This window comes from Protopterus annectens, chromosome 1.part0, assembly GCF_019279795.1.
Source record: "Protopterus annectens isolate FY-2018-M chromosome 1.part0, PAN1.0, whole genome shotgun sequence".
In the NCBI taxonomy this organism is placed as follows: Eukaryota; Metazoa; Chordata; order Ceratodontiformes; family Protopteridae; genus Protopterus; species Protopterus annectens.
In genome coordinates this window covers 1,443,325,419-1,443,341,796 of record NC_056725.1, presented here as the reverse complement: position 1 = coordinate 1,443,341,796, position 16,378 = coordinate 1,443,325,419, and the positions used below count along the sequence as shown (strand labels likewise).

The 16,378-nt window shown below is 36.9% G+C and overlaps 1 pseudogene; it reads left to right on the top strand.

The window, feature by feature from the left end:
* The first annotated feature begins 15,435 nt into the window (after positions 1-15,435).
* LOC122802549 lies at positions 15,436-15,554 on the top strand (annotated as a pseudogene).
* The last annotated feature ends 824 nt before the right edge of the window (positions 15,555-16,378 follow it).

The following is a 16,378-nucleotide window of genomic DNA, read 5'->3' as shown; positions in this document are numbered from 1 at the left end:
GATGTGTTCCAAGTACTGTTACTGTTACAAATATAAACTTTAGCAAGCCGGAACATGCCAAAAAGTAGGCTGCAAAGCAGTAAAACTTAACAAAAAATCAAAAGAAAATACTTAAAGTCACAAAAGTGGCTCCTTTTCTTCTCTCAGCATTTTCTCCCCTTGGTAGTTGCTTCAGCAACAACTAGCAAGCCTGGAAAGATGCCAAAACCACGAGGCAGATGGGTTTTAAGAAAGAGAGATCAAGGAGTTTATAATTGACACAAAATGGTCAATAAAACTACAGCTTCTAGGCAGTAACCACTCTTCCAGGGACAGGCAGGCTGTTCAGAGTTGACCACTGCCACTGGTGAACACAGAGACTTCCCTTTAGCACAAGCAAGCACTGGCCTTCTAGAAACCTCCAAACAATTCAGAACAGCAAATCTGTAACTGAACTTTCTTAACTTTCAGAAAGCGAGAAAAAAGCAAGATTTTTTCTTTTTTTTTTTCTTTTTTGTTGTAGTTTAAAGGTAGCAGAGCAGCAAAATATTCACAACAGTGCAATAAATGACCCCACACTTGAGTGCTAGGCCAAAATCAGGTAAAATGCAGTTTTTAGAGAGAAAAAAAAACAATTTTTAATTAAGTGCAACACAGGAAATGCAGTAAACAGGCTCTAGATGTTTTCCAAGTACTGTTACTGTTACAGATATAAACTTTAGCAAGCCGGAAAATGCCAAAAAGTAGGCGGCAAAGCAGTAAAACAACAAAAAATCAAAAGAAAATACTTAAAATCACAAAAGTGGCTCCTTTTCTTCTCTCAGCGTTTTGTCCCCTTGGTAGGTGCTTCAGCAACAACTAGCAAGCCTGGAAAGATGCCAAAACCACGAGGCAGCTGGGTTTTAAGAGAGAGAGATCAAGGAGTTTAGAATTGACCCAAAATGCCAATAAAACTACAGCTTCTAGGCAGTAACCACTCTTCCAGGGACAGGCAGGCTGTTCAGTGTTGACCACTGCCACTGGTGAACACATAGACTTCCCTTTAGCCCAAGCAAGTGCTGGCTTTCTAGAAACTTCCAAACAGTTCAGAACAGCAAATCTGTAACTGAACTTTCTTAACTTTCAGAAAGTGGGAAAAAAGCAAGATTTTTTTTCTTTTTTGTTGTAGTTTAAAGGTAGCAGAGATACACAAGCAGCAAAATAATCACAACAGTGCAATAAATGACCCCACACTTGAGTGCTAGGCCAAAATCAGGTAAAATGCAGTTTTTAGACATAAAAATGATTTTAAATTAAGTGCAACACAGGAAATGCAGTAAACATACTCTAGATGTGTTCCAAGTACTGTTACTGTTACAGATATAAACTTTAGCAAGCTGGAAAATGCCAAAATGTAGGCGGCAAAGCAGTAAAACTTAACAACAAATCAGAAGAAAATACTGAAAATCACAAAAGTGGCTCCTTTTCTTCTCTCAGAGTTTTCTCCCCTTGGTAGGTGCTTCAGCAACAACTAGCAAGCCTGGAAAGACGCCACAACCATGAGGCAGCTGAGTTTTAAAAGAGAGAGATCAAGGAGTTTAGAATTGACCCAAAATGGCCAATAAAACTACAGCTTCTAGGCAGTAACCACTCTTCCAGGGACAGGCAGGCTGTTCAGTGTTGACCACTGCCACTGGTGAACACAAGAGACTTCCCTTTAGCCCAAGCAAGCACTGGCCTTCTGGAAACTTCCAAACAGTTCAGAACAGCAAATCTGTAACTGAACTTTCTTAACTTTCAGAAAGTGGGAAAAAAGCAATTTTTTTTTTCTTTTTTGTTGTAGTTTAAAGGTAGCAGAGATACACAAGCAGCAAAATATTCACAACAGTGCAATAAATGACCCCACACTTGAGTGCTAGGCCAAAATCAGGTAAAATGCAGTTTTTAGAGAAAAAAACGATTTTAAATTAAGTGCAACACAGAAAATGCAGTAAACAGGCTCTAGATGTGTTCCAAGTACTGTTACTGTTACAGATATAAACTTTAGCAAGCCGGAAAATTTCAAAAAGTAGGCGGCAAAGCAGTAAAACAACAAAAAATCAGAAGAAAATACTTAAAATCACAAAAGTGGCTCCTTTTCTTCTCTCAGCATTTTCTCCCCTTGGTAGGTGCTTCAGCAACAACTAGCAAGCCTGGAAAGACACCCTCCAGATGGATTATGTTCCCGTAGAAAGATATACATCAACAAGCATCCATCTGAGTTGGGGAGGACAGCACCTGATGCATGCATGTATAAACACATCCTTACTCTTCTCACCTGTGAATTACACCAACATATCATCATGAACCCTTTCTAAATGAGCACTAGTAATATCCCAGCTGTGTGCAACAGACATGTGTGAGTTATTAATGCTACATACATATCTGTTAGATCTGTTATATGTCCTCAAAGACTTCATCAAGTGCATGCATGATGGCTACACTATTATCCTGTTGAACTTGAGCAGGCCAAGGCATTTGACACAAATCCACACTGAGGTATTCACTCAACACTGTCAGATGTAACCATAAACACCTATATCACCAAGTGGATACACCACTGGATCACATACATGGCATCTAAATATTTTGAAATGTGTGAAGTGGCCTATATCTCAGGTCCAGTGATCAGGTCCACCCGTCAAGTCTGCCTGCTAAGCCCTTTCCTGTCCATTATTTAAGTCACAAGTTTCAAGAATGGCATTCACATCCTGTGTCCAAATACCCATCCAGCAGACTCCAGATTGTGGGTAATCATTAATTCCAGTTGTGATATCAGTATAATACAAACAATTTCAGGACACACCAAAGATTGCTGCCACAACCATGAAAACATAGGAGATGAATCAAAAATTTGTGGGGATTTGTTATGTTATGAAAACAAATGCACAATGCAAGTATAATGTACACATCACACCCTATAAGCTGACCAATTGGTATCTGACCTTACAAATAAATGCAATGTGTCCTTGTGTAGACGGCATATGGAACATGCACTAGCATGTGGCCCTAGTGATGACTATGCCATTGTATGTAGCACAATTATTGAGTATGTGCAGGTCATCCACATCAAAGGTCATAATACCTCCACAGGTCACAGCCTTCATCACACCAAAAACTGAATGCAATGCACCCTTCTCCATGTACCTTCCTACACATTTTCCAGTGATGTTTAACTGAAGTGTACCATCTTTGCCTCAGTGAGCTGTCACAAGTGTGAACCTCTGGACAATGAATATCATCCTTCATCTCATCAACTAAAAGAAAAGATGAAAGCCTTTTTCAGATCTTCATATTTTAGAGAATAAATTACTGTCAACAAATTATAAAGAGTTTTGAAGAGGGATTCTGGTTCCCATGGGAACACCCTCAGTGGCCACACCATCAACAGCAGAAAGGCAAAGTTTACAAATATGATGGCCAGCAGCAACGGTGTCAGATGAACTTCAACGTGTGTGTTGAAGGAGAGACTGTGGAAACTGTTGATCATTCTGGAACAGCTTTTTTTTCACTCAGATTCCAATGAAAATAACAGACAAAAACAATTCCAAAAAGGAACAATAAATGAAGATAGAAATAATGTATTATTTCTTCTGATGAATAATTTGTTGTTTCACAGTGGACATCACTGACTGATTAAAGGAAGGCTTTAAATTTATATTTACTCCTAAGGGTTTTCTTGGCAGAAGTTCTGTTGATCCCTTCACTCTTCATTAGAAAGCTACAATTTAAACTCTTTCTTTTCATAGACATTTGATATTGTCTAATACTGCTTGTTTAGAGCAATTAATAAAATGTGCTAACTTTAAAAGTCAGAAAATACTTTGCTGGGAGTTGGCATAACAGTTAAGGTGTTTACCTTCCAGATAAACGTTACAGTGTTTGTTTCTCATCTTTGGTAAATATGGTCAGGCTTAAAAAAGGCCCAAAGTGCCATTAGCCAAGTAATTACCTAAGAATATTTAGTCCACCTTTTATTCATAGAGCTGTGGTGGCATTTTATAACATTCTTAAAAAGGAGATGTTTACATACTGGGAAAAAATGTTCTAAATACTTACTGAAATATGTTGACTAGACATGAATGGCATACAGATAAGTAACACTGTGGTCATGTACAATGATATCTATTAAAATACCTTTAAAATTTCTGGATAATAAGGACATTTGAATACAGAAAGGTACTGAGTCCATGAATGATAGTTTTTTTTTTACAAAAAGGAGTTATTTATCAAAGTATGGGGGGGGGGGGTTGATTGTTACATATGCCCCTATTTCTTTATTTTATGCTTTAAAGTGAATCAGAATATAGTTGATCTCAGAGAAGAACATATAGTTTCTTAAGTGAAGAGGTCCTTTTGAAAGGATAGCTGTGGTTCTAGACAGTTTTAGAGCTAAATGTAATATACTGCAAGGTAGTCTGCATTATTTACAAAAAATTAGAAAAAAATGTTTGGCAGGAAAATTACTGACTTGTTACTGTTGATGTAACTAGTCTATATGCTTGTAAATATATTTACCTTGGGGTTAGTAGCAATAGCACATTTTTTAGAGATGTAGAAGGTCCAGCTAAGATTTTTTTAATGATTATGATCTCATTGGTATATAATCACTTTCATTTTATTGTGTTTTTATAGACAAATTCAAGTTTCTGCATTGATTTCTAGATTTGCTCTGATTTATGCTTAGTTGTTTATGAGAAAGCTTGAAGAGTTGTTCATATATGGAGACTCTTATTTTGATAATAATGTTGTTTTTATAAATAATGTATTAGTGATTTTTATTGTTAAGAGAATCTCAGAAATGTTTACCAAGTTCTTGGGTTGTTTTTGATGTAAGAGATACATGTTGACCCACTGACAGCACTTTAATCTAGTGCTGCCCAATAGAAGAAAAATGTTAAACCTCACAGATAAGAATCCCCAATTTTTGGGTCACATTCACACCCACAAACATAAATATACCAACTCCAAGGTCATGAAACAGTAGTGAAGAAAGAAAACTCAACTGTAGACTGCTTGGTCAGCAGTCTATTAAAGTGCCATTGACAGGTCGACAGGATCCCAAAGTAACAATTTTCACTTAATATTCTATTTTGAATTGAAGAAGGACAGTATTCATTATTTGAATATCTGTTATTTACAAATGAGACAAAGTAATATATTCAAATCTTTTTAAGAAACCTAACTCATCCAATACGTTTTTATATGCATCTAGTCTTCATCCTTCACATCTTTTAAATTCTCTTCCATATGGGGAATTCCTCAGGGCAAGAAAGTTATGCTCTAGGTTTGTTAAATTTCAAAGGGTTGCTACTGAGGTGGTAGCAAAATTAAAAGTTTTCAGATTAATAAATCACGTCCTCCTTAGGCAAAGTGAAGGATCAATGTGTGCATTTCTAGGTTTAAACCTTATAGGTAGGTACTAGGCTATCGGCTCAAGAGCCTACGTAAGCCTAGCCAACAAGGTTCCCTGGCTTATGCCACCCAAGAAAGTTAATTTCCTGTGCCACTGTCAAGCAGAGACACAGAAGTGATCCCTAGGGTGTACATAGGAAGAGGGGTCACAGTATGTGAGATAACAAAGCCGATACTTAATTGGTGACTTATCATGCATCCCTTGTTGAAGGGTAGCAGGCATCTTTAAGGAGTATTATTGCTTAGTGAAATAAGATGAAACCTTAGGTTACATAAAGTGAAAATTCTTATATAGGAACTCCATAAATATTGATGACCATATTATATATATATAAAATTATGGAAAAGGATGATCCAGTATCTAAGAAATATAAGGTTATATATTTATGTTTGCATTCTTTTAATGGATCTTTATTTAATGAGCCAGGTATTTGTAACTTGCTATCAGAAGTCAGTTGCTTATGGTCTGAGATGTACCTGTAATAAATTTTACATAAGGCAAAGTGCAAGATATTTACGAAAAAAAGGATAAAAGAATATATTAGGGGTATTAGGAAGGGACTCGTACTGTTCCCCGAATGGCCGTTTCATCGAAACTGAAATGGCCGGGCATACTTTCGCGAAAGTGATTTTCACTGAAGTGTGCTGAAAAGTAAGGGAAATTGTGGGGGAATGGCTGTTGCTGAGATCGTAGTACAGTGGGGATAAGGGAATATTCCCTTTTCCCCACTGTAGTGCGATCTTGGAGTGAGAATATAAAAGTAGGGGAGTGTGGGGGGCACATCCTCTCACATGGGGGTGCAGGGGGGGTTGCCCCCTGCGTAAACATTAGTTGTGCATTTTTTTGTTTTTGTTTTGTTTTTTTGTTTTTTTTTTACTTTTTTGAGAGACTTTAGTGAAAGTGCTTTTTCGGTAAAAAGCACTTTCGCTAAAGTGTGTTCGGTAGATGTGGTTTTGGACTATTGAACTTCTGTTCAATAGTCCTAGACCCATTAGGAATGCCTTGATAAGTAGCCATGCTTCACATTTCTTTGAGAAGTATAATCAGGGGTAACATTTTGAAATGTCAGGACTTGCTTCAGTGAGTCCTGAAATATAGAGACTGAATGGACAAAAAAAAAACATATATACCAATTCCAAGATGGCCATTTCTCAGAATATTCCCTTTTCTCTAATAAACAGATATCTCAGAGTTTGAATATATAAGTTCGGGGATGTTGGGGTCTTACCCTCCCCTCATCAGTGGTGCAGGTGTCTTTTGCCCTCCTGAAAAAATACAAACTTAAAGGAGACCAGCAATGTTTGATATTCACTTTTCTGGCATTTTCTGTCTATTTTTAGCTCTGTTAGCCCTCTGTACAACTGCTGGCATTTCATTTGGAAGCCATAATCAGGATCCCAAAAACATTTTATCATGTAAGCATGTTATCATAAAGATATTTTATATGAATGTTTTTGTGATTATATATTTTCAGAAGACAGTGAGGGATGTCATCAGAATTAATGACAGACTCATGGTAGTCAGACTTCAGCCTAACAATAAGATTATTCATAATATCAGTCTATGCCTGGCAGCAGGGTTGTGATAGAGAAGAAAAGAGTGCATTCAGGCAGCAATTACAGGACCTACTGGATAAAGCCATACAACATGAATTTGTGCTGATAACAGGTGACCTGAATGCATATATCTGGGCAGACAGAGCAGGATATGAGGACTGCCTGTGTCCACATGGGCGGGGCAACAGGAATAAAGAAAGGGGAAAACATTCACAAGATCACATACAGAATTGGCCAACATGGAACTCAGGCAAACTTCCCCTGGTAAGGAAAGAACACTGGGGTAGAATAAATGATTGAAAGTAATTCATAGGTGGTCCACAACATAAACCACCGGTGGTCACAATCAGCTGTAAGCAGTCATTAGAGAAAGCTCTAACGTTAACGGAGACTAGGCTGAAGGTGTAGAAGTTGACTGGAGAGAAAGCACAGGAGTTCAAAGAATTACTCAGGGCTCTAGCATCTCTGGAAGGATTGGAAACAGATGGAGTTGAAGAAGAATGGCAGCACCTCAAAACACATTGTATGAGGACTACAGAACAGGCATGTGTCATAAGCAGGTATGGACATAAGGTACATAAGGAAAGTTGGTGGTGGAATGCAGAAGTCCAGGAGGTCATCAGAAGAAACAAGGAGTGCAGGAAAAGTGTGAGATAGAAAAGATGGACCAGGCTAATAATGATTACTAGGTGGCAAACAAAAAGGTTAAGAGAGGAGTTGTAATAGAAAAGAACAAGGCATCAAATTAACTGTATCAGCTTCTGACTCTCTAGATGATAAAAAAAACCTCTATGAGGTAGCAAAGCAAAAACAGAAAGGTAAAGAAAATAGTTATCAGACACATTTCATAAGGAATGCCAGAAATACTGTGTTCCCTAGTCCAGAGGACATCAAAGGAAGATTGAAAGAGTATGTCCAGCAACCTGTGAATGAAGAAAACCCACAGAAGCTGTATTGCTTCATACAGAGCCTATGATGAAAGAAGAGAGGAAGCCCTAATATAAGAAGTAAAAGCAGCACTAAGGAAAACAAAGTCAGGAAAAGTAGCAGGCTCAGATGTGGTTGCAGGAGATATGATCAAGATGTTGGGGATTGTTAGCGGAGAAGTGACTTCTGAGGGTACTCATAGCAGTATGGAGAGAAAGGCATATCTCAGGTGACTGGAGAATAAGTAAAATAGTTTCAGTGTGCAAGAACAAAGGGGATATCCACAAATGTGGCCAGTACAGAGATATCTAACTCCTGTTGCACTACATGAACCTTCTGGACAGGATGATTAATAAACTAATGCACAGAATAGTAAAATGTAAGATGGATGATGAGCAGTTCGAGTTCAGATCAGAATGCAGCACAACTGACCCAATATTTGCAATAAGACAGATAGTTGAGTAGAAGCTACAGATGTGAAAAGAGTTCAACTAGACATTCATAAACTTGAAGAAAGTCTGTGACAAGGTCACAAGAAAGCTGATTTGGGGCATCCTGTAGTAGTTTAAAGTCCCAGAAATACTGATATAATTAGTGGAAGCCATGTACAATGACTCAAATATGAACAGTGTCTGGTCTTACAGAGAGGTTCCCAGTGGGAGTGGGGGTGCATTGTGGTTCTACTCTGAGCCCACTGCTGTTCATACTGGTGATGGACTACAGCAGCAAACATGTTGGAGGGGACAGATCATCAAGTTGATATATGCAAATGATGTGACATAACTGGCAGACTCTGAGCATGAACTACAGCAAACGATATGGGAATGGAATGCAAGACTGGAGGCACATGAGGATGAAAGTGAGTACAATTAAGACAGTTATAATGGCAACAAATGGGTAAATTCTACAACAAGTTGAGAATTAAGATAGAAGGGAAAACAGTGGAACAGGTTAACAGATTCAAAGATCTGGAAAGGGTGGTTGAGGAGAAGGGAAGTCTGAATGTGGGAGTCAAAATTCATATCTGAGGGTCTGCAGCCAAATAGAACAGTGTGTCAGGTGTGGTGTCTTACAGATGAATGACAAAGACACTGAACAGTAAGGTACAGAAAACAGTGGTGTGACCACTACTACTGTGTGGTACAGAAGCTGTGGCAGTAATGGCAAAGCAGCTGAGGAAGCTAGAAGTGATGGAGATGAATTGCCTGAGATGGTCGGGGAAGGAAAATACTGTGGGACAGATGAAGAAATGATGACATCAGAGCAGAAGCCAAAATATCTCCAATTGCAGAGAAGATCATAGAAAACAGAATATGCTCATTCAGGTACATGTCCAGGAAAGCAGAAGACAATTAGATGAAAAAGATTTGGGACAGATAGGAAGAAGGCAAGAGGAAATGAGAGCATTCAACAAAGAAGGGGATGATTGTGTGAGAGAAGATGTGTGGCAATCAGGCAAAACTGTCAAAGAAGATAGGTGAGTGGCATCAGATTGAGAAGGATGGCAACAGTATGCATGACACCCTGACCACCATGTGGTAAAATGGAAAAATAAAGAGTTGATTGTGATGATGATTAGGATGGTGATGACATTTTTGAGGTTATATAACAAAAAGAAGCCTGGCTAGTATTTGCCTATAATACTTTGCAATCAAAATATCAAAACACTGAATTATTGATGGAATACTTGTTATAAACTATATGCAATATATAATTCAGATATATTTGTGGAGTATAGAGCAGTTTAAAATGTGTGGATTTTGAATTGAATAATTTATGTGATATTCTGATTCTTTAGATGTTACTGCAATAAGCATTTAAGAGATGATCCTGTTTGATTGTCTCAGAACTTTTGTAGACATTCCACAAAAGCACCAGTCCACTTCATCATGAATTTATTTTTAAGGTAGTCAGCTACACTACCAATAATTGTTTAATCAGGCAGATTTTGCAAGCTGTAATTTTGGCTGTGTGTGTGTGTGTGTCTCTCTCTGCAACTATATATATATATATATATATATATATATATATATATATATATGGGTCTACCTGATAACACCGACACGCCAAAACACCGACAACGAAACAACTGACACGACAAAACCGAAAGGTCAAAAACACGAAACCTCACATGCCCGACAAACCACAATCCCGACAATCAACAAAACAAATATCTTTCCAGAAAAACACAGACACAACACAAGCACACGAAAAATCTTACAAACCTACACTAAACCTTACATACAAAACTATCTATGCACTAACCTTAACCCAAACCCTAACCCTAAGGTCCTTCTCTATCGCACGCTTATCTTACCCGCACCCTAGCCCTAACTCAGTTAATCCACCCCTAACTCTTAAGTCTGTCGCTATCGCACACTTACCTTACCCACACCCTAACCCTAACTCACTTAATCTGCCCCTAACCCTCAAGTCCGTCACTATCGCACACTTACCTTACCCACACCCTAACCCTAACTCACTTAACCCACCCATAAACCTAAAGTCCATCACTATCGCACACTTTCCTGACCCGCACCCTACCCTAACGTCCGTCACTATCACACACTTACCTTACCTACACCCTGACCCTAACGTTCGTCCCTATCTAAACTTTTGGTCTTCTCCATTGTTGATCTTCCGGTGTCTGTGTTCTCGTTGTCGGCGTTATGCACTTTTGACGTTTTCAGGTAGACCCATATATGTATATATATATATATATATATATATATATATATATATATATATATATATATATATATATATATATATATATATATATATATATATATATATATATATATATATCTGTGTGTGTGTGTGTGTGTGTGTGTGTTTGTGTGTGTATAAAGGATTCAATAACTCTCCTCCAACTGACTGCTCAGTGAAGTAAGACAGTGGAAAGACAAAATCATAAACATAAACATGAATAAACATATTGTAGGGTATTAGCATGCTCTTTACAAAAATCTATTAGTCGAGCTTCCTTGTAAAACATGTCAAATCTCAAACAGCTTTTAACAGAATTATTAAATTTTATAATATTTCAAGTGCAATAATAATGACCCTTAATTACACAAAGGTGTATTAACGTTTTAAACCAGTTATTAAGTGTACTGATCTGCATAATGAATTTATATAAAAATGCATCTATGGACAGTACAGAAATCAAGGTGACTTCATTTATTGTAGCTATGGACACTTGGGAAGCAAAATGCCCAGGTAGGATACAAAGCTGTTGCTTGGAGCAACTTGGAAAAAAATGTTTGGTCAGATGATTTGCTTTCTTACATCCTTTTCCAAGAAAAGCTTTGGTGAGCCCATTCCTTTCTCACTGTATTCAGCTTCAAAATGATTACAAAATAAATGGTTTGTGGAACTTTCTCTGTTATGTTCAGCTCACAAAGCATTCAGATGACAAGGTAAGTATTCTAGCAGGGATGAATAAGTTGTGGAAAAGTAGGGAATTTCAACAGAGCATTTCAACATGGTTCTAAACCCACAAGTAAAAAACAAGACATTTTATTTTCTTCATTCTTGAAGGAGTGCCACATATTTGTGTGAGGTTCTTAATTTAACATTTAAAATACAAAGTTAGTAATAGTTGCTTTAGTTACTACAATACAATAAACAAAAAGTCATGCTTACGTGATTGAGCATGATCTGAATCTATTTCACAAAATACATACAGCATGTTGAAGGGATAGGTATGTATTACAGTGAATACCATTTCTATGTAACCAACTTCCACTTCATGTAAACCAAAGTAGTTCTCTTGTTCTATTCAAATGTCATTTGGATGCATAGATGGATAAGTCTAATTCACCCCATTTTAGTACCCTATCCCTCATACATAGGGGAAGCATGTAAATGTTCCAACATATCCTTGTTCAGCCCATCTCTTGGTTATTTGCATGCAAAATATAAGGTCTAAAAACTATGATGGGAATATAAAGGCTAGGCTTCTTGAGATCCCCACAGATCAATACCCTTATAAGTACCTGAGAACACTGTTCCTGGCAAGTGTTGGAGAAGTTCTACAGAGAAACAAATGTAACTGACATCATGCAGTCATAGATGAAAGGAAGTACACTTAGCAAAAATCAATTAAAGCTGAATGACAGCAGCTGGTATTGAAGCTCCAATCAGCCTAGTCTCTTAATATGGATAAAAAAATACAAAGTATTTCTAGAAGATATCAAATATAACTTAAAACAAATTGGTGTGTACTGCTGCATTCTCACAGCCAAATTAAAATTTGCCTGAATTCTGTTAAACTGTCTTCAACCTGTAGCTGAAGAAATCCTGCTATAATTTCAATACAGACTCATTCTCCATTGAGAAGTAGCACCACAACTTATATCAGGAATAAGTTAATGGCCTGTGTGTGTTTTTATTGGTCTGAAAAATGCCCTGTATCCAATCAGTCACAAAGCTTAGCAGAAGGCACTAATATGTTGCTGACCTGTGAAATACATACTATTCCAAAGCCTTTGCATGACTGGATAGCTGCAAGTGCTCCACAATGACTCAGAAAAGCAGGTCTACTCAAAATCCAAAGTGGGGTCAGGCAAGAGTAGGAGTCTGTACCTTGACCGTATTTTCAATTGTGTTAGCTGTTACCATAACCATCAGTGAGCGTCTAGCACGCAGTACAGAGTGAAGAAAAGGTTCTTCAGTCTCGGCCATCTGCTTTCATCTGCTTTTGGGACTGAAGTTTCCTGTCTATCTGTCATTGCCCTTCAATATGTTTATGAATGTACCATTTGGACATGTAAGAATTGACTTTTTTACTGGATTGTATACATGGCAAGACACTTACCAAAATGTTTTACTCTTACTCAGATGGAGAAGACTATAGTAACCTCTTACCCCAATCTAGGCATAGAAAAATATCCCTGGATTTCTCACCATTGACAGCAGACCTTGAAGACAGCTAAGCATTCCATCTACATTTGTTGTAACAGTTTCTTCTCAAAAAAATGAGATTCAGAATAGCAATGTATTGACTTCATAAAGTTTGACCTGTGAAAGGTCTACAGTTTCAGGCAAACAGTCAGGCTGTCATCCTTACACTCATTTATAAATGGAAATTGTTTTTGTCTTACAAATACAGCCTGAGGAAATTCCATCTGTTGATCAGACAGCCATTATCATAGATTTGGAGACTGCTATTAAAGTCAATAATTCTTTGGATATTCTGGGTGAGTTCATTAGGTTAACTTTTTTAAATGAATCCTACTCACATCACAAGTGAACTTCCTACTGCCAATATGGCACTTCAAATTGCACAGAAATGCATTACACATTATTGAACTATACAGCCGACATGGCAGTAGTAGGGTTCGTACCTAATTTTTTATTCAGTTTACTTTACCCAACATAAGGGCTGAGACACTACATAAAAAATATATGTTTACATATATATATATATGTATATATATATATATATATATATATATATATATATATATATATACATATACATAGAAAACAAAAATAAAAGGAATGTAGTACACTGTACTCAAAGAACAGCACTGTAAAAAGTAGATACAAATCCCAAGGTATACCAGTGCAGTCACCATGGCTGTAGTCATAAAATGATTTTATTGAAAAATATAAAAAGTATAAAAGAATGAGTGTTTTCGGGTGGCTTCCACCCTTCTTCAGATTCAAAGTGTCTGAGCAAACATGAAGTATTTATATAAATCCTGTCCAATCACGTTTGTCTACTGCAATTACCAGCCAATAAAACCATGTTGAAGTTTTAACCAATAAAATTGCTAGAGTGCTTATCCAATGAAAATTAGTAATTTATCCTGTAGTTTTACACATGCTGATAAACTACTCCGACTAAAAATGTATCATCATTAGTTTGAAAAACGTGTCCAAAATGTATATAAAGTAAATAAATAGCTGTGTGTTTCCTATAATAGTATCTAAATCACTAAGTAATAGGTAAAAATAATCATTAAGAGTAACAGGTGTGAAAAACATTTACAAACCAATCATCAAGCTAATACCAGTCGAAGGACCAATGAGATAATAACATTATAGCAAGCAGTGAACAATGGTAAAAAACTGGGTCTAGTCTGAATGAATTTAGCATGGAATGCAAGCCACCAATCAAGTTGGTTGAGTCTAAGAACAGACCAATAGAAAAGACAGCCAATGTCATAACTGAAATAAAGATCTCAACCAATGAAGGAGTAATACGTGGACAGCCAATCAAATTGTTTAAATATGTATATAAACCAATGAAATAATCAGCCAATGTCATAACTCATATCAGAATCTCAGCCAATGAAGAACTGTAGAACAAACAGCCAATCAAATTGTTCAATAGATCAATATGAAACAGCAAATGAAAAACAACAAAATGCCCAGCTTTATAACACCTGGTATTCCAGGGTGGTTTCCCATCCAAGTACTAAGCAGGCCTGACCCTGCTTATCTTCCAAGAGCAGACAAGATTGGACACATTCAGGGTGATAAGGCTAAAGAGTCAGTTGCAATTATAGTATTGTATATACAAACAAAGTGCTCCAACTAAAGACTTATCTTTGTTACTTAGGAAAATATATCCAAGATTTATATAAAATAAATAAATAGCTGTATATTTCCTATAATAACCTCTAGATCACAGAATAAATGATGAAAACACTCAGTAAGAGTAACAGATGTTAAGAACATTCACAAACCAAGCATCAGGCTGGTACAAGCCGATAACAGCATTGTGACAGACAATGAGCAAGGAAAAAGACTGGGTCTGGTCTGAATGAATGTAAAATGGAATACAAACAACCAATCAATCTGTTAATATCTAAAGATAGACCAATGGGATAGACAGCCAATGTCATGACTCAAATCAAGATCTCAACCAGTAAGGACCTAGGAAGTGAAAAGCCAGTGAAATAGTTGGAATATATGTATAAGCCAATGAGATAGTCAAACAATGTAGTAACTCAAATTAGGACCTCTACCTATAAAAGATTAGAGAACAAACTTGCAATCAGATTGTATAAATGTGGAATTGAACCAATAGGATTACTTGGTATTCCGAGGTGGTCTAAGTGCTGCCCAGGCCTGAACCTGCTTAGTTTCCAGCTTTGTAGAAGTTAATCACAACTGAACAACCAGTGTAGTGATGCAAAACTGAATCTCTAAGCTGGCTACTTTGTTGCTCTTCATCTACTGAATGGACCCGATCTTGTCTGATCTTGGAAGCCAAGCAGGGTCGGGTTACATTCATTCAGACCAGACCCAGTCTTTTATCCTTGTTCATTGTCTATCACAATGCTGTTATTGTATTGGTTTTTTGGCTTGTAACAGCCTGATGATTGGTTTGTGAATGTTTTTAACATCTGTTACTCTTACTGAATGTGTTCATTCATTATTTTGTGATCTATAAGTTATTATATGAAATATATAGTTATTTATTTATTTTATATACATCTTGGACATATTTTCCTAAGTAACAAAGTTAAGTCTTTAGTTGGAGCATTTTATTTGTATATATAATACTATAATTATGACTCACCCTTTGGCTATACCACCCTGAATGCACATGACCTTTTCTGGTCTCATAAGTTAAGCAGGGATGGGCCTGGTTAGTCCTTGGATGCAGACTCACCTGGGAACACCAGGTACTATAAAGCTGGGTACTTTGTTGTTTTTCATTTTCTCTTCATCTCATTGGTCTATTTTTACATTTTAATAATTTGATTGGCTGTTTGTTGTACAATTCTTCATAGGCTGAGATTCTGAATTGAGTTATGACATTGGCAGATTATTCCATTAGGTTATATACATATTTAAACAATTTGATTGACTGTCCACTTCATAGTCCTTCATTGGTTGAGATCTTGATTTGAGTTATGAAATTGGCTGTCTTTTCTATAGGTCTGTTCTTAGAGTCAAACAACTTGCTTGGTGGCTTGCATTCCATGTTACATTCACTTAGACTAAACCCAGTTTTTTACCATTGTTCACTGCTTGCTATAAAGTTATCTCATTGGTCCTCTGGCTAGTATTAGCTTGATGATTGGTTTGTGAATGTTTTTCATACCTGTTACTCTTAATGAGTATTTTTACATATTACGTTGTTGCCTTACAGCAAGACATTGTCCCGTTCGATTCTCAGCTAGAGCATCTTCTGTGGAGACATGTGTGGATGGGCGTACCTTAGTTGAAGGTTGTGCGTTAGGGCCAGCAACTCAGCAGGTAAAAATCAACTGCCAATCATTAGCGGACTGGAGTTCCGCTGTGGCGACCCCTAACCGGGAAAAGCAGAAAGACACAACAACAACTTAGTGATTTAGAGACTATTATAGGAAACATATAGCTATTTATTTGTTTTATATATGTTTTGGACACTTTTTCTAACTAATAATACGTTTTTAGTAAGAGTATTTTATCAGCATGTATAACAGTACAGGCTAAATGACTAATTTTAATTTGCTAAGCACTCTACTCTAGCACT